The sequence below is a fragment of the Schistocerca piceifrons genome, chromosome 4, assembly GCF_021461385.2.
Source record: "Schistocerca piceifrons isolate TAMUIC-IGC-003096 chromosome 4, iqSchPice1.1, whole genome shotgun sequence".
Taxonomy (NCBI): Eukaryota; Metazoa; Arthropoda; class Insecta; order Orthoptera; family Acrididae; genus Schistocerca; species Schistocerca piceifrons.
In genome coordinates this window covers 536,075,625-536,098,594 of record NC_060141.1, presented here as the reverse complement: position 1 = coordinate 536,098,594, position 22,970 = coordinate 536,075,625, and positions in this window count along the sequence as shown.

The window sequence follows — 22,970 nt, the reverse complement described above, 5'->3', positions numbered from 1 at the left end:
AACAGAACAGGGCTGAGCGGCTATAAATACTCGTCCCTCCGCTATAGCAGGATCTTCAACTGCTGCCTACACTAGATAATCGTCCTACGTGTAGAATTAAGGTTTCTTTATGTCTGCCTGCATCAACCGCTACATACTGGTCTACTGATCACTGCTATACCTAATGCTACCGTGGCACGAGATGCAGCCGCAAGAATGACCCACCCACTGGCGTGACATCAACCCTCTTCTAAGCATATCAAAGCATATCAAAGCTGCCTACAACGAGAATGTCTCTACACTAGATAATCGTCCTACGTGTAGAATTAAGGTTTCTTTATGTCTGCCTGCATCAACCGCTACATACTGGTCTACTGATCACTTGCGACCGAACCGCCGAACCTTTCCATCAGTAAATGGGGTATGTTCTCAAGTGACTCCGTTGTTTTAACCCCTCCACTGACAGAATGACCCGCTTCCTACTTCCGTATGTATAAAGCCAATACGGACTTGTAGCTGTCACGCCTTTGCGCTTACTGCTACGTATTTTAACCGTAAATAGCTCAGCCCTAATGGTAAGAGTTAGTAGTGAATTCTGGCGTTATTAATCTTTGAAGACAGCACAGTTGCCACAAGCTCAGCTCACTTTTACTCCACTCCTACCCTCGCCATTACACCACATTAACTAGGTGCTACATGGACCTTGCTAAATTCACTTGCGTATAAATTTTTGACCGTTACTCGCCAGTATTTACCTATTGGATTAGTACACTCCTAACCGGACTATTTCTCAAAGAGCTGTGATGATTGAACGGGTTCGATCCACGGCCTACAGTGCCCTACAGTTCACACGGTAACACTGCCTACCTGACCCACTTAACTTGGTAGTGAGCTTATGTATCCAATCACCACTGCTAGCAGCAGTAGATAATCCTATCAGCACGACGAGAGCAGCAGACTTACCGTCGAATCCTCCTGAAAATATTTATAACTACGGTCGCCAGCTCTGAAGGAGCAAAAGAATAAATCAATTTTTTTGGCTCGTTTCAAAGTGAAACGGCTTGAGTTGAATTTAAACTTGATTCTGAATATTACTATTTCTGATCATTCTAGGTGAGTCTACAAAGCAAATACTCTCTCCATTTCTGTGAGTTGGCTTGGTAATTACCACCAAGACAACTTATGCAACTTAGGTTAACAAAATTCTATCCTTCAACTTATTTAATGATTTTGGAATATTACTCTTTGGACAATTGCTATAAAATTAGTTAAGTGACTTTACTTGAAAGGTTACTCAGAAAAATTTAAGTAACTATAAATAGGCGACTCATTCTGGTGTGACCATTGCTCTTTTCTACATTCTTAAACGCTAAAGTATTCTACAACCAAAAGAATTGTAAATGAAAGAGGCGATGGTGGCCTCAGTCTGATTTCACTACACTATGTTTCAGGTTACTACACTTTACAATGAACAACATGCGTCGTAATTTTACTCATTACTATATTCTGTCTTCTGCACTTGCACAAAAGAAAACTGGTATTCTCCTTTTACATGTATACAAAGTTCGACTTAACAATTTCAAGCAGTCTTGCCTTGGGTAGACGTGTCGGTGCTGGTGGTGGGACGCATGTGGCTAACGCAGCTCTTCACACCTCATGCCCTTAATGGCGGCTGGAACTACGAGCTGTAGCACTCGTATAAGCTACTGCACGTCCGCCATAAAATCTGGGCGCAGGAACTCTTACAATCAGCCCCAGTGGCACAGAGACGGCTTCGACAACCATTCGTCGCGTTCCACTCCACAAACGGCGACGATATTCGCCTCTTCGCTGTTGCACAATCACTTTTGCGTGAGCACAGTTACGCACGTCCGCTCACGTCAACACTCCCCAGGCCATTCCATTGTTCAGTCCCCGTGTCTCCAGCTACCTCTAGCTATGCTCGTACCACCAAGAGTGGGGGCGTTCACCTACCACCTTTTCACCGAAATCATTTAGTATTTAAGAATATTTATATTTATTACCCTGGAGTTCATACCAGTCATAATAATTTACTACTAGCGCCTTATAACATTAAATCATACACTAATAACTTATAATTACCAAGAAAAAGAATACATTTGACTCCGAGAGCTTAGCGCATTGTCTGAGACAGCGCTAATTCCCAGTTTCGCCAATAGATGGCATCAGGGTGCACTCCCTGGCAGTCTCACACCAGCGCGCCCGTTTCCGACGCGCGGGCTCCAAATTACTGTCAGCCCACCATCATTTCAGTTCCGTTACACACTGCTATACCTAATGCTACCGTGGCACGAGATGCAGCCACAAGAATGACCCACCCACTGGCGTGACATCAATCCTCGTCTAAGCATATCAAAGGGGCTCTGTGTTCGGGATCTAACCTACCGTCGAGACAGTGTGGATGTTCTACCCACACACTTGCTGCAGCCTGACGCCTGCGAGGGAGCGCCACCCACTCTTGCTTTACTATTCTACAGGATGGTCCATTGATAGTGACTGGGCCAAATATCTCACGAAATAAGCATCAAACGAAAAAACTACGAAGAACGAAACTCGTCTGGCTTGAAGGGGGAAACAAGATGGCGCTATGGTTGGCCCGCTAGATGTCGCTTCCATAGGTGAAACGGATATCAACTGCGTTTTTTTTTTTTTTTTTTTTTTTTTTTTTTTTTTTTTTTGAATAGGAACCCCCATTTTTTATTACATATTCGTGTAGGACATAAAGGAATATGAATGTTTTAGTTGGACCACTTTTTTCGCTTTGTGATAGATGGCGCTGTAATAGTCACAAACGTATAAGCACGTGGTATCACGTAACATTCCGCCAGTACGGACGGTATTTGCTTCGTGATACATTACCCGTGTTAAAATGGAACGTTTACCAACTGTGGAAAATGTCGATATCGTGCTGATGTGTGGTAATTGTGATCAAAATGCCTAGCGGGCGTGTGCTATGTATGCTGCTCGATATCGTGGACGACATCATCCAAGTATCCGGACCGTTCGCCGGATAGTTATGTTATTTAAGGAAACAGGAAGTGTTCAGCCAAATGTGAAACGTCAACCACGACCTGCAACAAATAATGATGTCCAAGTTGGCTAATCCGCACGTCATTAACAGACAAATTGCGAGAGAATCGGGAATCTCAAAAATATCGGTGTTGAGAATGCTACATCAACATCGTTTGCACCAGTACCCTATTTCTATGCACCAGGAATTGCATGGTAACAACTTCGAACGTCGTGTACAGTTCTGCCACTGGGCACAAGAGATATTACGGGACGTTCTATTTAGCGACAAAGCGTCATTCACCAACAGCGGTAACGTAAACCGGCATAATATGCACTAGTGTGCAACGACATCACAGGGTATACGCTGCATGTTATCCAGTTAAGGTAATCACAAATTGTAACGACCGATGGGCATGTAAGAGAACAAAACAGTTTCAGATGGGAAACAATGGATTACTAAACAGTACGAAGCGCAGCACCTCAGGACAGACTTTTCGGCTCCTGGCCATCATAACAGGGCTTACGGCTCTCGCTGTAACAGTTACATTATTGTATCTGCCCGACAGCCCTTTGAAAGCGAAGGAAGGAAGTGTCATTGGAGACGCTGACTGGTGCTAAGTCTGCGAATTACTTAAAAATAAAATATTGCGTTACTATTTACATTTACTAACGCTCTTACTTACAGTTTCCTCAGTGACTGTCATTCCAATTAGTTTACTGAATTATAGTACACTCTCGACTACTTAATCGTAGGGCTGAAACACTCGGTCGATTTGTGGTAGATGGTGTGTTCGGGAAAAAAAATTGGAAATTCGTGGTAAGGTCTTATGGAACCAAACTGCTGAGGCTATCGGTCCCTAAACCTATTCACTACATAATCACTGCACTCTGAATAATTTCAGATGTCACAATCTCTTCAATGGTACACCAGCTGTGCGTTACGCTCTTCCCCCACGTTCCATCGAAATCTACAGTTTGAAAATAATCGCAGCTACACTATACTTACATGATACGAAAAGATATACCCATTATTCCCTATGCACAAATCATAAGCAAAGTCCCAAATTACCACACTAACGAGACAAATCATTTCAATGAAGAATAGACATGATACCCCTCAACTAACTGTTATCATACCACAAAACCTTATCTGATCGGCACATTATAGTCTGCCAATTAACACATCAAGCAAAAATACACAAGAAAGTCCTTCGTCATTCGTTATAATATACTTCAATGTCAACATGTTCCAAGAATTTTGTCGACTCTCGCACAAAATAGATATGCAAATAAACAAAAAATCCGACTAAACAGTACACTTTAATAATGAACGCAGATGATAAAATCTACAGGAATTCGTAATACACTATCCATTTTACATCAGCCTAACCTTTGGTCTTAGTAAGTACTGCAATTCGCACGTTGATTAAGCAGGAGTGATCTCTTCTACTTGTTGTGTTGCTTTCTCGTAATGCAAAGTATACCTTTTCTCAGGACGGGCACTGGTAACTGCGTCAAAGAGCTCTGGTGCACACTGAAGAAGACAAACATGCCCGAGGTGTCCGTCCATCGTATGAGTAAGAAGTTGTAGCTTGACGTTCACCAGTGAGGCTATAATTACTGAATACGGATCCCGATACCGGGAGAATAATATCTTCGTCTCTCCCTTTGGGGTATACGGGCTCGTCAACTTTACCCCCTGTTTTCTGTGGCACTCAGGTAACTGTACATTCCACTTTCTCACTCGCTCCTGAGGTTTGAGGGCCTTCAAATTGCCTTTCTGTACCTTTTTCCTTATCTCATACACCGTTCCAACGAAATTGCGTACCGACTCTGCTTTAAACTGATTTAACTTGAACAATGATGGCAATTAATGGCCATTTTCTACTTTGTACGATAATAGGCCTCCCTTCTTATGAATCTCAGAATTATGCACCATGACAATGTATGGTAACAGAGTACCCCAATTGTTATGATCTTTACTTACAGTAGTGGCTTAACGTCTTTCCTGTGCCCAACGCACGCGCTCCATTCTACCATTCCCCTTTGGATGCAAGGCGCTTGTCCTTTACATCTGAAGACTCCATTCATGAGAAACCTGTTCCATTAATTTCGAGATAAACTTGGTGACCTGATCCGTAACTACGATTCTGGAACATCAAACTTTAAGAACTAATTAGTTATCATTGCCTGTGTTACAGTATTAACTTGCTGTTTTGGGATGGTTACCATTCTCATATAATACAAACAGTTTTCTATCATGGTGCAGTATATACGATTCCATGCCACGACCTACTAGCCTCCAGTAATCTTAGAAGTCGAATATGCTAACGGTTCAGTTAAGCCCACAGTACACAATACAGCAATATATTGCTCCACATTCTGTCCACTTGTACACGACGGGTACTCTGCGTTCTTCAACCTTGATGGCCCTACACTACACTAGTCTGTTTCAGCACATCAGCACACACAATTTGGCCGGAACCACTACGCACGGTCCGAGTTTTGTTCTCTTGCATAACACACAGTCTTGCACAGTGAACTTTTGCTGCATTGCAAACAGTTTACAGTCCTCATCAGCACCTTGAGCTAAATGCACTTTGCGGTGGTGTCACCCACTCTCTGTAATACAGCAACCTTCTTTTTAAGGTCATTTACACTCCTGTGATACTTTTCGGGTCTATGGATAACTGCAGCCGACAATCGTCGTGAGAGAAATCAGCAAACTGCATTCGTACTTAAAACAGTTATAATACTGGGTGATCAAAAAGTCAGTATAAATTTGAAAACTGAATAAATCACGGAATAATGTAGATAGAGAGGTACAAATTGACACACATGCTTGAAATAACATGGGGTTTTATTAGAACCAAAAAAATACAAAAGTTCAAAAAATGTCAGACAGATGGCGCTTCATCTGATCAGAATAGCAAAAATTAGCATAAAAAAGTAAGACAAAGCAAAGATGATGTTCTTTACAGGAAATGCTCAATATGTCCACCATCATTCCTTAACAATAGCTGTAGTCGAGGAATAATGATGTGAAAAGCACTGTAAAGCATGTCCGGAGTTATAGTGAGGCATTGGCGTTGGATGTTGTCTTTCAGCATCCCTAGAGATGCCGGTCGATCACGATACACTTGCGACTTGAGGTAACCCCAAAGCCAATAATCGCACGGACTGAGGTCTGGGGACCTGGGAGGCCAAGCATCACGTAAGTGGCGGCTGAGCACACGATCATCACCAAACGACGCGCGTAAGAGATCTTTCACGCGTCTAGCAACATGGGGTGGAGCGCCATCCTGCATAAACATCGTACGTTCCAGCAGGTGTTTATCAGCCATGCTGGGGCTGATGCGATTCTGTAACATATCGGCGTACCTCTCACCCGTCACGGTAGTTACAAAACCAGAATCACGCATTTCCTCGAAGAAAGAAGGCCCGATGACGGTAGATGTGGTAATCCAACCCATACCGTGACTTTCTCGTCCTGCAATGGAGTTTCCACGACTGCTCTAGGATTTTCGGTATCCCATATTCTGCAGTTGTGGGCGTTGACAGACCCTCGGAGCGTGAAATGAGCTTCGTCGGTCCACAACGCAAATGCCCTCCGCTTCACTAAATCGCCAGATAACAGTTCATGATGCCAATGGATTTTGTACGGATAGCATCGAAGGGTACGCCTCAGTGCCAACCAAACAGTAGTGTATGAAATGCCTGTACGACGTGCGACTGCATGAGCGCTGTCTTTCCCGTGCCTAGACGAACCCGCTACAGTCTCCATTTCTTCCTGAACTGTCTCAGCAGCATTACGCCTTGTGCTCGGTCGGCCACTACGGGGTCTATCGTCTAAACAACCCGTGTCTTCGAACTTCGAAATCATTCTCGCCACAGCTGCATTTGTCAACGGACCTTTACCCGTTCGAATCCTCTTCCTATGGCGATAGGATCGTAACGCTGAACTAGCACATTCCCCATTCTGATACTACAGCTTCACTAAAAGCGCCTTTTCATGTAACGTCAACATGCTGCGACTGCTGGCGCATCTGATTCTCTCTGCCATTACAGCTCTTTGTATACACGATTGTCACGCGCAGTCACTGACGTTTTGCTGTACAGCGCCATCTATCGGACATATTGTTAACTTTGTTTTTTTTTCTCATAATACCCCATGTCATTCCAAGCATGTGTGGCAATTTGCAACTCTCTATCTACATTATTCCGTGGTTTCTTAAGTTTTCAAATTTATACCGACATTTTGATCACCTGGTATTTCATTTTTTTTTCAGTCCCAGTTGCATATTTTATATGACTTGTTTCGATATCCTTCCGATCTATACAGTTGTGTCAGCAAACTGTCGCTACCGGATATACTCGTCAGAATTCTGACTGTGTATTAGCGCATCTAATTATTTCACGCCTGCAGATAGCCAACCAATGAATATATTTCCAAAGTAGACTGATGCCGCATCCCGACTTGCAGTTTGTGTAAGAGACACTAATGACATATTGATGTTTGCTGCATCAAAAACATTGCCGATATTGAACATCTTTACTGTGAGTGAAAAACTTGAAAGGAAGCCTTATCCACTGACAATCCTTCTGACAAGCAACTGCTTGTGATATGGTCCGTTGTGGTTTATGAGAGTGTTTTTTATATTCGCCCACACTTTATACTCATTAGGGAGAGATGGACATGTAGTAGCAATATGATAATGTACCGACAATGGCGCCGCTAGTTGACTTTAATCTCGCTAAGCGAAATTAATTATCGGAGAGCCTGTAAGGGAGCTCGTGGCGTCTGCGATACAGCAGAATCGCTAAGTTTGCATATGCTGTCCTTACCCCAGTGATGATAAAAATTTCGTGTCGATGGAATATCGTTAATTGCAGATAATGCAATTGAAGTCAATACGTGAATTAATTTACACAGTGTGAAGTCAGTAACTTATCTTCTCTGCGTGTGTAAAGGCTATAAAGCCATTAAAATGTAACTCAGTGAGAAATAATTTGAAGCAACCATCAAATATATTCTCAGCAGTCTTAGAGCAATTTTCTGGGGTTCAAAAATGGTTCAAATGGCTCTGAGCACTATTGGACTCAACTTCTGAGGTCATCAGTCCCCTAGAACTTATAACTACTTAAACCTAACTAACCTAAGGACATCATACACATTCATAACCGAGGCAGGATTCGAACCTGCGACCGTAGTGGTCGTGCGGTTCCAGACTGTAGCGCCTAGAACCACTCGGCCACTCCAGCCGGCTTTTCTGGGGTATTAAAGAGAAAAATGAAGAAGAAATACGTCTTAATAAAGCTTATCGGAACCAAACTTTGTTTCTTGACAGACTTGTTTTCCTATAGTGGAGGTGATCTTTGGTAACTAATGGAAGAGTTTCATGGAAAATTGTTTGAAAGTAATCAAGGAAATTATTTCGGATATATCAAAATAACGTAAAAAACACATAGAACAAATGAATACAAGTTAGTAGTAGTAGCAGTAGTACGTAGCTTTATTAATCCGTAGATCTCTTTTTACAAGGATATAGGACATGTCACAGCATTTACAAATTTAGATCAATTTAAAATAAGCTAATTCGTAAACACATATGTTTACCGACTTCTAGTTCGAGACTATCATTAGATTTACTACTGGTATAAAATACTTTTCTACAAATAACTTATTAAATAATACAATGCCACATTGTCCACTCTTATCTCACTGTCAGTCACTGCACACACTATACACACATTGTCTCATAACACTTCACTCACTAAACACACACACACACACACACACACACACACACACACACACACACACACTGGTATTCTCTCAACTATTTTCTGTACTGCAGCTTCCCATTTGCTATCCTGAAAAACTGAGTCAGCATCCCTCCATAATGAGAAAAATGTTAAGCTCGGGAAGAGGTGTTAGTATTTCTAGAAAGGAAAAAAAAGAAGAAAAAACGTAAAGTGAATATGTTATGTGGAATGTTGCATATTTTATGATCACTATTATTATTATTATTTATTTGTATAACACTTTTTCATCAAACCCCTACTCTGCTTTAGCCAAGTAATCCTTCAATGTATAAAATATATTGCCTAACAGGAATTTTATGCTGTCTTTTTAAATAAGTGTTTTTGCCATTTCTTTAAGCTCTTTAGGTAATTTATTGTACAGTTTTATTCCCTGGTAGAAAATGCTGTTTTGAGTTTTTGTTGACTTTTTCTTGCTAAATGTGAGTTGAGTCTATCTCTTGTTGCATGGTCATGGGCACAGCTGTTTTACAGTAACTACCAATGTTATTTTTGATGTGTACAACTGACTGATAAATGTACTCACACGAAGCAGTTAAAATCTCCAGTGTTCTGAACAGATCTTTACAAAGAGATCGACTAGTATTTTTGGTTATTATTCTTATGGCTCTTTTCTGGAGTTTATAAATTGTGTTCATATTTTGTGCATTTGTTCCCCAAAATAGAATGCCATAGCTAAGAAATGAGTGTAAATATGAACAATATATAACTAAAACACACTGCATGTGACACATTGATGAGAGGATTCTAAGGCCATAACATGCTGATGACATTCTGTTTGCAATAACCTTTGTGTGTTCACACCACTTGAACTGAGAATCAATATTCATTCCTAGAAATTTTGCATTTGTTACACAGTCTATGGAGGTGCCATCTACATGTAATTTAACATTGTCATTTTTCCTCTTCAGACTGAAATTCATGGCATTAATTTTCTTTATGTTCAGTGTCACTTTATTGCTTACCGACCAATCATAAACTTCCTTCAGAGTTTCATTTGCTTTCTCAGCAACGAGTTCTCCTGTTTTCTCAGTGACTATAATATTGATGTCATCAGCGAAAAGGAATTTTTCACCATGAGTAACACTACTGGGAAAGTCATTGATGTATATCAGGAACAGTATTGGTCCTAATATGCTACCTTGTGGAATCCCCATATTAATGTATTTTGGTTCTCACAAGTGTTTTACTAAATGTTTAGATCAATATGAGGTATGTGTTAACTCTACTCTTTGTACCCTATCTGTTAGGTATGATCGAAACCAGTCATTAGCTACCCCTCTAATTCCTAATGTTTCTAATTTATTTAATATAATCATGTGGTCGACTGTATCAAACGCCTTAGAAAGATCCAAAAATATGCCTGTGACACATCTTTATCAAGAGCATCAAGTACAACTTCTGTGAATTGTACTATGTCTGACTCCGTATTTTTGCCACTTCGGAGACGAAGCTGTGATTCGCTTAAAAGGTTGTATTCATTCAGGTAATGCATTAATATGTCTTTTATAATTGCTTCTATTATTTTTGAGAATGCTGACAGCAGAGAAATGGGTCGATAATTTTCTGTTTCTTCTTCATTACCTTTCTTAAGTAAAACTCTTGCCTGTTTTAGCTGTTCTGGAAATGTCCCTGATGTAAAGGATTCATTTATTACATTTGTTGAAGGGCCTTGTATAATCCCTATGCATTGTTTCAGTACACACATCGGTACTTCATCTAAGCCTACTGCCTTTTTATTTTTTAGTTTTTGAATTGTTTTAATGACTTCATTCTCTGTGGTTGGAAGTAACATCACTGTATTTAGTGAAACATTATTTACAGGTGTTATATTTGTTTGGGGGAATTTTTTCTATAACTACTCTGCAATACTTGAAAACGGCTCGTTTACGTAGTTTGCTACGTGCTGTGGATCATTTGTTACTTTATCTCTGTCCTTAGCAGTATGTTATTTTGCCTTTGTTTGCCCCTCCCCGTTTCCTTTTTTATAACATCCTAGACTGCTTTACTTTTATTCTCTGCATTATACACTACTGGACATTAAAATTTCTACACCAAGAAGAAATGCAGATGGTCAACGGGTATTCGTTGGACAAACATATTGTACTAGAACTGACATGTGATTACATTTTCACGCAACTTGGGTACATAGATCCTGAGAAATCAGTACCTAGAACAACCACTTCTGGCCGTAATAACGGCCACGATACGCCTGGGCATTGAGTCAATATGAGCTCGGATGGCGTGTACAGGTACAGCTGCCCATGCAGCTTCAACACGATACCACAGTTCATTAAGAGTAGTGACTGGCGTATTGTGACGAGCCAGTTGCTCGGCCACCATTGACTACACGTTTTCAATTGGTGAGAGATCAGGAGAATGTGCTGGCCAGGGCAGCAGTCGAACATTTTCTGAATCCAGAAAGGCCCGTACAGGACCTGCAACATGCGGTCGTGCAATATCCTGCTGAAATGTAGGGTTTCGCAAGGATCGAATGAAGGGTAGAGCCACGTGTCGTAACACATCGGAAATGTAACGTCCACTTCTCAAAGCGCCGTCAATGCGAACAAGAGGTGACCGAGACGTGTAACCAATGGCACCCCATATCATCACGCCGGGTGATACGTCAGTATGGCGATGACGAATACACGCTTCTAAAGTGCGTTCACCACGATGTCACAAAACACGGATGCGACCATCATGATGCTGTAAACAGAACCTGGATTCATCCAAATAAATGACGTTCTGCCATTCGTGCACCCAGGTTCGTCGTTCAGTACACCGTAAAAGGCGCTCCCGTCTGTGATGCAGCGTCAAGGGTAGCCGCAGCCTTTGTCTCCGAGCTGATAGTCCGTGCTGATGCAAACGTCGTCGAACTGTTCGTGCAGATGGTTGTTGACTTGTCAACGTCCCCATCCTTCGAACAGGGATCGAGACCTGGCTGCACGATTCTTTACAGCCATGCGGATAAGACGCCTGTCATCTCGACTGCTAGCGATATGAGGCCGTTGGGATCCAGCACGGCGTTCCGTGTAACCCTCCTGAACCCACCGATTCCATATTCTACTTACAGTCATTGGATCTCGAACAACGCGAGCAGCAGTGTCGCGATACGATAAACCGCAATCGCGATAGGCTACAATCCGACCTTTATCAAAGTCGGAAACGTGATGGTACGCATTTCTCCTCCTTACACGAGGCATCACAACAACGTCTCACCAGGCAACGCCGACCAACTGCTGTTTGTGTATGAGAAATCGGTTGGAAACTTATGTCAGCACGTTGTAGGTGACGCCACCGGCGCCAACCTAGTGTGAATGCTCTGAAAAGCTAATCATTTGCATATCACAGCATCTTCTTCCTGCCGATTAAATTTCGCGTCTGTAGCCCGCCATCTTTGTAGTGTAGCAATTTTAATGTCCAGTAGTGTATACTATTTTGTCATTAAATGACTTTTTTGCAGCAATCAGCACCCTTATAGGTCTTTTTGTATCAATAATAGAAATTTAAAAATTCTGGATCGTTACGAATCTTTTTCATGGAACTGAGGTGTTTAAGTATTTGGGAGGACTTATTAATGCCTGCTGTTATCCATCTGTTTTTGCGAGATGTTGATACAGATATGTATAGTTCTGGAAATGGCTTTTCAAAGTTCAGTTTAAACAATGTGGATAATTTAGACAATTTCATATTCACATTGGTTTCCTTATACACTTCATCCCAGCTTTGTTGTATTAGTTCTTTGAATAATCTTTTATTCTGAATTATTTTTATTTATAGAATTGTTGAGGCATTTTTGGTTTTAGGGATATTGAAGGAAAAAGCTGGATAGACTGCAAAAGAAATATAGAAGAGCGAACCTGGCTGGTTTTTGCTAAATTAAATATACACTGAAAAGTCAAAGAAAGTGGTACACCTGCGTAGTATCGTGTAGGGATCCAGCGAGCACACAGAAGTGCCGCTACACGACGTGTCACGGACTCGAATAATGTCTGAAGTAGTGCTGGAGGGAACTGATACTGTGAATCCTGCAGGTTTGTCCATAAATCCTTAGGAATACGAAGGGGTGGAGATATATTCTTAACTGCACGTTGCAAGGCATCCCAGATGTGCTCAATAATGTTCATGTCTGGGGGATTTCGGTGGCCATCGAAAGTATTTAAACTCAGAAGAGTCATCCTGAAGCCACTCTGTAGCAGTTCTGTTCGTGTGGGGTGTCGCATTGACATAATAGAATTGCCCGAGTCCGTCGGAATGGACAATGGACATGAATAGATGCAGGTGATGAGACAGGATGCCTACGTACCTGTCATTTGTCAGAGTCATATGTAGACGTATTAGGGATCCCATGTCACACCAACTCCTTAAGCCCCACACCATTACAGAGCATCCACCAGCTTGAGCAGTCCCCTGCTGACATGTAACGTTCATGGATTCGTCAGGTTGTCTCCATACCAGTACGTGTCCATCCGCTCGACACAATTTGAAACGAAACTCTTCCGGCCAGGTAACTTGTTTCCAGTCATCAACAGTCCAATGTCGTTGATTGGGGGCCAAGGAGAGGCGTAAAGCTTTTGGAAAACACATCTAGATGATGTTTCGTTGAATGGTTCGCATGCTGACATTTGTTGATGGCCCAGCATTGAAATCTGCAGCAATTTTAGGAAGGGTTGCTCTTCTGTCACACTGAACGACTCTCTTAGGTCGCCCTTGGTCCAATTCTTACAGTATCTTTTCCCGGCCGCAACGATGTCGGAGATTTGATGTTTTACCATATTCCTGATATTCATGGTATACTCGTGATATGGTCGTACGGGAAAATCACCACTTCACCGCTACCTCGGAGATGTTGTGTCCCATCGCTCATGCGCCGACCATAACACGGCGTTCAAACTCACTTAAATCTTGATAAACTGTCATTGTGACAGCAGTAACCGATTTAACAACTGAGTCAAACACTTGTTGTCTTACATGGGCCTTGCTTAACGCAGCGCCATATTCTGCCTGTTTACATATCTCTTTATTTGAATACGCATAGCTATACAAGTTTCTGTGGCGCTTCACTGTAGTTCAAAAACATAACCACTCACTCGTTCGGAAATGGTAGGTTACAATCAGTAATTATTAAGTTTGATTAATAGTACTGAGACATGGAAAAGCCGAACACAGATTTCTCAGCGAGTAATGGAGGGATTTACTGGTAGCGGCAGGTGAAGGCGTTCTCTTGCAGAAGAAGACGCCTTGTTGCAAAGGAGAGAACGGATGGATGGAAAAATTGAATTGAATGATCCCAAAATATTGCCAGGATCTGCTTTATGATACGACAGAAAAAGAAATGGGAAGACTTAGAGGAGCCAGTATTTGAATGAGCACGTGATCAAAAAGGGCAGGAGCCAACGATAACATTCCTCTGGAGTTTTACAAAATCATGGTTGTAACAAAAAGTCAGTTTTAGTTTTTTTATAGACTTTGTCAGTCTAGAGACATACTATCAGACTTCATATGGTCTATGAAAATCGGTGCTGTGGTGCAAGGAGCATAAAATCCATAGTACAACGCAATGAGAAGCTGTAGTATGTTTAAATTAATCTATTTTTGCATTTACTCTTGAAAAGCTAAACAGCTCCCACAGTCAGGAAATGAGCACTGGCGGCAGATTTGAGAATCCCGTATTTCTGCCCTCGATAAGATCTTATTGGATGTGGTCCCCGTTGCTTGCCTGTGACATACTACGAAGTGTCAAGCGAATATCATGTGTGCGTGCGCTTGCACATGCTAGCAACGTATTTGTGTTGGTGTGGGTGAAGGGAAGGGAGATGGTGTAACCCATTACCAGCATATAGCCCACTCGTCTCGAATAGCACAAAGGGGATCAACTGGCTTAAAGTCCCAGTCTGACGGACGTATCATCATCAACAGTTCATATGCCGTCACTTCATAAGACACTGTGGAGAAGCTTGGAATTCAACCCAGAACATTGGCCCAAAATCTGTTGATACGGAAATTTATGCCATCAGCTGTAATCCTATTGCCGGCCAATATTAACGATGAAGCAAGGAAGGGGGTAAAATGTGTGTCTCAACTCGAAATTAGAAATCTCTGAGTAGCTTCGCCTATCGTAGTGACCGTGTTGAATGTAAATTTACGCAAGGAACTTTTTACTAAGACGAGCGGTAATCAACTAAGCCACCATCCTAGTCTCCTAGCTGTAACGTACTGAGATTCATACTCCACAGGAATGGTGCTACTGTAAGGAATGATGGAAGACAGCTAATCTACTAACCCAGTCCCAGGGATGTTAATTATATACACGTACATGAAATATTCCTATGCCAGGGCTATAATCGTGGTTTTCTAATTTTCATGAAAAGTTATCCAAGCACGCCTCAGGGACCAACTCAAAACTCTTGGCCACCAGCTAATGGAGGTTGAACCTTTGACAATGCCAGTCACTCGAGCTATTGAAACGGCAGAAACAATAATTAAAGAAACATCGGCCGAAGATTCCAAGACAAAAGCCTACATAAATACATTGACAAGTGACCACGAAGGCCACCACAATTTTTTTATACGAATTTGGTTCACTCCACGAGATATGCATCGATAGCACCAACCTGATGCGACTGATCATAGAAAGAAAAATTCTGATCTAACTCTTGGATCTGACACAAATTTTGATATGGCAATTTACATCACATTGATGCACTCTTCTCGAAGATGAATGTACCAAGACTACAAAAAGGAAATTGTAGAACTGATTGGCAAGTCATGGAGACTTTATGTATGCTATGAAAAGTGTTATGCAGATGAGTTGCGTTTAGCCAATTAAAAGGTGACCTATATTAAATGGTGCAGGGATCGTTCCCAATAAGAATTACACATTTACCAACACGATCACACTGATACTGTTGGAAATGTTCATGGTTGGTTCTATGGCAAGGAAGATGAAATAGGGTATCGGTCTGTTCTAGGTAAACAAATTAATAAATGTTATGGTCGAAAAATAGAAAAAGGGAAATGGGCTTAGGGCATCGAACATTACATGAAATCCTGTTAAAACAACGGGCAAACCTACACTTCAAATTTAGATGGGCGCTCGTGAACGTCTGGTGCATATGTACATTATTCGGACCAACTTTCGTGCAAAGCACAGTTGATGCAACTTTTCAGTTGAACAGCACCCTTTAATCAACTAATGGGGATATGTCTGGGAGCTCGTTTAAAACTCTACGGCATGTCGCACACACTAGATGATTGCTAGTGGCATCTAACATTTCCGCATTATACGAACAATACGTACATTCTGCTCATCGCAGTTTCGATGAAGTTATTACTGTACCGTCGCAATTACTGCCGGTGTTCGAACATCGTCTAGTTTCTGTATGCCAGCACCTGTTGGAGCAATTCAGAAGTTGAAGTGGAGTGCATTTGGCGGTAATAAACGCTGACTGCATACGCCGCTCTCGCGGAAAATGAACAGCCACATACATCCAAATGGTAATATCTGACGCACAGAAAAGCGAGACAGTAAAGTACTTGCTAACTGCAGATCCGATACATGTTTCGTCATTCACACTAAAGCAGAATTAAGTAGTTTTTATTACTTTAGCCATCCAGTGGGAAGTCACAACGCGTTACAGGAGTAGAAAAAATAAAATATATTCATGTGACGCTGCATCGTAAATAGAATAATGCTTCTCAGTGGGCAGGCATCTTTATTACTTAACAGGTTCAGTCACCGAATCCTATCTGCAGGTTCTCTGGCAGTTTCCAGCAAAAAGTCATTTCCTGCACTTTATAAAATTACTGACAGAATTAAAATATTAAAAGTTCTGTCACAATCTGCTTATTAAGAGGTATAATCTTTCGCTAAAGGTTCAACACAATAAGACATCTATTAACGTCAGAAACTGTGTACATATCTTGAAGCAAAGTAAGTCACGACGTACAAATATCCCAGACTGCATTCACACCGTATCTGTGAATGAGAGCACTTAGCGGCCTGCAACGAACCTCACACATAATTTTAAACCATTTCAAAAATATTTCTCGCTGATATGTCCACAGAGCCATGAAAGGAAAAACGTTGTCCCTTACTACATTTTTGCTGTTCGTGCAGAACGACTTCAGTATCAGCTATATTTCAGTTTATGACATATTTACAACTAATTCTATTGGTAATACATTTTGCATACACTTTCCACCTGCACACGAATGTACTGTAAAATTATATCACTGTTAAGAACCATTCAAAATCCAAGATCGCATAAAAGGTTTCTTTCTTTAAGACGATGGTTTTCAACAGTCATTAATGTCACCTTCAGGTCTTTAACGTTTTTTTTGTTATAAAGCAAGTTCGTTTTACGATGTTAAAGGCCTGAAGACGACATCAATGACTGTTGAAGCAGGCCGCATTAAATAAAGAAGCTTTTTAATGCGATCTTGGCTTTTGAATGGTTTTTAAAACAGACAGCCATTCAATATTTTGAAAATAAGGAAATTCCATCAATTATATCGCTGTGCGACGCATACTACAGGATATGTAACGTCGTAAACATTGATATTTGTGAAAAAACAGTTTTCCGTAAACGGAGCGCAAATTATCCAGAGTATACTCATTCGGTGAATAATTTTAAACTAATAAAACCAACGTAATTAGGATTTTGCTTCTGCAGTTACAAAGGTTTTACAAGCTTAACGTCATATAGGTAACGTGTTCACTCATTTGTTAAACAATCATAAGTTTGAATCTGTTTTGCAGATGGGAATCGGTATTTTTAAGGAATCAGGGGCGAGTAGGTTGCTAGCTATTTTCCAGAGGGTACAGGTATAAGGAAGGACCGAGACATAAACGAGCACCTCAGCAACCCCAGGAACGTAATATTTACAGAGCAGAAGAAGACAGTTTTATTCATATGGTCATTTTGCTTTACTAAAATGATGAGTAATCGGACACTGTCGTATCCGAGAAGGTTTCAATGTCTTCACATAAATACCGAAGCTTTCTCCTTACAATACACACAAACAAACTTTTAAAATCGAAGGGGTATTCGACCGTTGGCAGCTGAGGGCACAGAATGTAGTATACAGAATCGCAAAGTCCCTGTTTCAAATCTCGCCATTTATATTAATTTTACATTTATTTAAAGCCTATATTCATTTCGAACTGGAAATGTTAAATACCAACTACTTGATCATAATTGTTTAATAATTTTTGGTATTTTCTAATACTTCGCGCAGGATAAAATTTGAATTTGATTCAGAATGCGAAACGACTTATAAAATTATGAAGCAATACTGTTTAATCTTCAGCACTAAAAATTTATTTTATTTTCTATTCTGTTCGAAATTTTAATTTATTGACTTCTAGGATTTTCATAAATCGTTAAAAGTAGAGAGATGTTGTTTTATATAAATGATTATGATGGAATATTTGCTGATTAACATTTCCTCTTGACGTGTGACTGAAATAAAGGAAAATGTTCCAGTTAGCAAGATTCGAACCAGTGGCTTCGTTATAATTGTAAGAGTGATGTGCTATTCGCTCTTGAGCCACCAGCAGCGACTATGCCGAAGTGATGGACTTTTGTAAGTAACAAATTTTGCAAGGTACTTTTTTTCAACTTTTTTGTGAACTGCGTCGTGCTACATTAAGAGAGTGACTTCCAGAATCTGACCCACAAATGCTATAAGTATGAAAAAGAGAAAGCAAAAAGTATCACTCCAGAAGATATCCCTACAGGTGTCCATCACTGGGCACTAAAATTAATACTATTAAATTACGATAGTTGTACATAATGATCTTTTCTTTCTGTAAACGTTCAAGTACGCTATGTACTGGTTTCCTTAATAAAAATGCAATGGCGTTGAAATGTAATGAATGTATCGCGAAAGTTGGAAATATGACCGGACCAAAAATGTTACGTGGGTTTCATGATATCGTGAGGGGTCACCCTAACTATCCGGCTATGACGCAAGTTTTCGTTGTCGCTTAGGTTTCCACCTTTGATTCTCGAACATTGCTATCAGAGGTCCTCCTACTTAGTATGTGGGAATAACATCAGTGGGGGAACGAAGGCTATAGAGCAGCATGGCTTATCCTGCCACAAGCGAATCCAGGTCCAACTCCCTCAGTTTTCGATTTTCACCACAAATTCAATACATTGAAACTTGAGCACTTTTGGACGCTGTGCGCTGATACAATTTCATGTTAGTGTTCATTGATTAAACTGTAATTGCTCAATTCATCTCACTTCAATAATTTTATTCATTTCATGTATAAACTTTACCGGGGATCAAAAACTTTATAACCATCTCCCACCGCGAGACTGAATGTCTCCTGCTGTCGTTTCGCTAACTTGTCGTGGTAAGGGAAGTGTAATGATAGAACAGAGACAATGCATGATCATTCTAGCGATGATACGGACAACATAAGTGACTTTGACGAAGGTCAGATTGTTAAGGCCGTGGGCCTGGGTGCAAGCATCTCGGAAGTGACGTAACTGGTCATCTGTTTGCATGCTGAGGTCGTGAGCATCCACGCAAAATAGTCGAGGGACGGTGAAACGACGAGAAGGCGAAGAGCTGTTGCACGTGGTCATAGACCGTGGAGATCGGATTGTTGTCCGCTCGGTAGGCGTCGATCTGTGGTGCATCTGATGCCAGAATACAGTGATGGCACCGGCGCAAGTGTTTCCGGTCGTTTCGCTTAGCGCACGTTGTTGATCATGGCCCTCCATATCTTACGACCCCAACGTGACTCCATGTTGATCCAACGACCTCATCAATTGTTTTCGCATTGGCCACGACACCAATGAGACGAAACCCTGTATAAATGGATAAATCGTACGACAATTGCTTGAACAGCGTTGTAGTGAACTCACGTTCAAGTCTTGGCCACCAAATTCGTCTGACCTGCACCCAACAGAACAGATCTCTAACGTTATCTGGCGCCTGCTCACCGTGCACAAACCACTGGAACGAAATTTACGGCAACTGCGTGACCTGTGAGCAGACATCGGTTCCACAAAACTCCGGAAAATAGCTGAGGTCTTGTCGAATTCATCCCGCGCCGAATCACAGGTGTACTGTGTTCCAAACGAGGACCAACGCGCTGTTAAGCAAGCGGTCGTAAAGTGCCGGCAGTGTAAGCTACGGTTCTCGTCAGACTCCCCTTGCCTCAGTCAAGCTGTTCCTACTTAAAGTTCGGAAAGCATACATTGACACATGAGTGGCAATGAGATCAAATCAAGAGAGGTGCCTAGGTAGCGTAATGCTTAAAGCGACTCCCAGCTATAAACAGGGAATCAATAGTCGAGTTACAGTCCGACACAAATTTTGCATTTTCACGGCATAATAATCACATCGGGTTTTCAGAATTTGTTAACGATTTACAATCATATTATTACCTGTTGCTGTATATTCATTCATTTCATTCCCATCGAGCCACACCTCTATACATTATCACATTTCGCATATAAATGGGACTTAACTAACCCGGTAGTAGAGTAGCTACGGTTCTCGTTCCGTAATACAAACACAATCCGACGAAAGGAGGAGAACGTAGAAAATCTAAGCCGTTCTTATGTCCCATGTACTACACTCTATCTCTTTACAAAATAAGTCGGCACTGCTGCCTTAGTTTTGGGTCCATCAGACACATTTCCAACCTTCTAGAGCTGCCCAAGACTACTGCTCCTATGCGATTGTTAAGTGGAAACGCAAACGAACGGCAGCTAAACCAAGATCAGCCATACTTCTTGTACTAAAGACAGGGAGCATCGTGCACTGCGTAGCGTGGTTGTAAAAACGGCGTGAAATCGGTGGGAGAAATCACTCTTGACTTCTAAAGTGCTGCTTGTACAACGACCGTAGGTACGGATTTGAAAATGATGAGGTGCAATAGCCCAGCAGTTCTTCATATGCCACATATTTTTATATTTATATCTCTGTACTTCGCGGGAAGTTGAATGCAAATCACAGACTGTAAACCGAGATATAGTTCTTCTGTGGCTTTCTTAAATCATTTCAGCCCAATTCGTATGCCACGACGCGGTTCCGGACTGAAGCGCCTAGAATCTCTCGGCCACGGTGACCGGAATTTGGGTGGGTTTAGTGACATCTCAGAATAGTTAAAGGAACTGTGTCTGTGATACAATAGCCGCAGTCAACGTCTATCTTCAAGAGTTCTGGGAACTGGGGTGATGCAAAACTGTTTTTGATGTGTGTATTATTGGCCGTAACTACCTCATGTTTCCCCCATAAGCCGTGTAGGGAATGTATACCGGTGACTAAATTTCAGATTTTAGTAAGTAGGAAGATTTTAGTAAGTAGAAAGCAGAGAAATTACCATGAACTTAGATATCGTTAGTCGATCAGGCACCTTGAGGCAGACTTTCATTTCAAACTCGAACTGTAGAACAAGGCTCTAGAAAGAAAGTGTATAAGGGGCAATCACTAAGTTTCGATTTGAGGGCCTTGCTGTAGCTCATACTCAACGTGACGCAACACCGATGCAGGTATATAAACATGTAGGCAAGCTGTTAGTGTGGCAGTCGTGTCTTTCCAACGTACGTGCGCAAAAGACGGGAACGTGAATTATGGTGACGTTATTACCAAATGCGTCCGAACGGGACCAACTTGCTCCTATTCTTCTTCTGGCTAACAATGGGCAAACAGTGGTAACCGTTCTAACAATACCACCACTTGCAAATTAGGTTAGAAATCAGATTAATAATGTTGCTCACGCATCATATGTTCGCTTTATCGGGCAACAACAAAGTTCTTGACTGTGGATGGTACCGTCAGAATGGAAATAATGAAGTCACTGTAAAAAAGTCATTAATTTTGGCACTTATCTTGAATGGATTCCCACGTAGATTTCGTCGAAGTTGTTATGGCTAATCTTCTTGATTCTAGGGTGATTCCATTTTGACTGCTAGAAGGTCCAGATAAGTATTTTAGCAATATTTGAAGATCTAACAAATGCGTTTTTCAGGATATTCTTAATAATCAAACAATCTCGGATCAGAACAACGGTATGGTAGAAATAATTTTTGACTTGGTGTTCACGGTCCACATTTTTATTTGAAAATTCACGTATGCTTCTTCTTAATTGTCACATCATCAAGAAAAGAGTTTTGAATCAATATTCATACATTTAATTTCCACTTTAACCAAACACAAGACTTCACTGTTCTTTTACAAAGCGAAATATCAACTTAACTTCTGCAGAGTGAAACAAAGACTGCTCTGTGCGCATTCGCGCCAAAACGGTTACAAGTAAGTCAAAAATTATGACAGTGTCACAGAAATGAATACACACAAGAACCATATCACAGTAATATATCGATACATCGGAGTACCTATACATTAATAAAACCAAATGTGAATATTGTCACTAAAATATGTCTGTTACTTCGCAGAAAAGTAGTACGATAATACTGGTATCGAGAACTGGGGTTGGAGTGCCGTAATCGTCACGTAAATAAAGAACCATTACACCGTCCACCTAAGAATGAAGAATTCGTATGGGGTAGCATGTCTGTCGATAACCACCCCACCACGTGAGGTGCTTCATGTTAACGCTCGTCCCCATATCGAAAATGTCGTAATAATGAATTTACGTCAGCTCAAGTGGGTGACACTCGAGCACCCGCTATGTAGTCCTGATCTCTCCACTTGAGATTAGCGCACCTTCGGCCCGTCAAAAACTGGCCTTAAGGGACCGACGATTCCTGTTGGGGGAGGGGGTGTACCAGGCGGACCGGGGAGTTACGGACTTCTTCACGCTGCAGGACACTCTGTTTTACCAAATCTTGTGTGTCGGTGGGATGGTTACCTCAAAGTTCTCGTTGATTTTGCGTGAATGGCATACCGATCCACTGCATGGTCTTCGAAAGGAATCTTTTAGATCTTATAATAAATATCCCCTTGTCGATGGCCTGATGAGAACCAGCTTTGTATCATTTATGAAACACTGAAATAATGTGAGGGCCTTCAGGAGATACATAGCACTAACTGAATGTTACAATACACTTATGACAACCGATACTAGTCCAGCGTCTTAAGGTTTAGACTTCAATGATGCTTTCCAGTTCCTTGTAGTTTTATTCTGAACATTCCATCAGATGCTT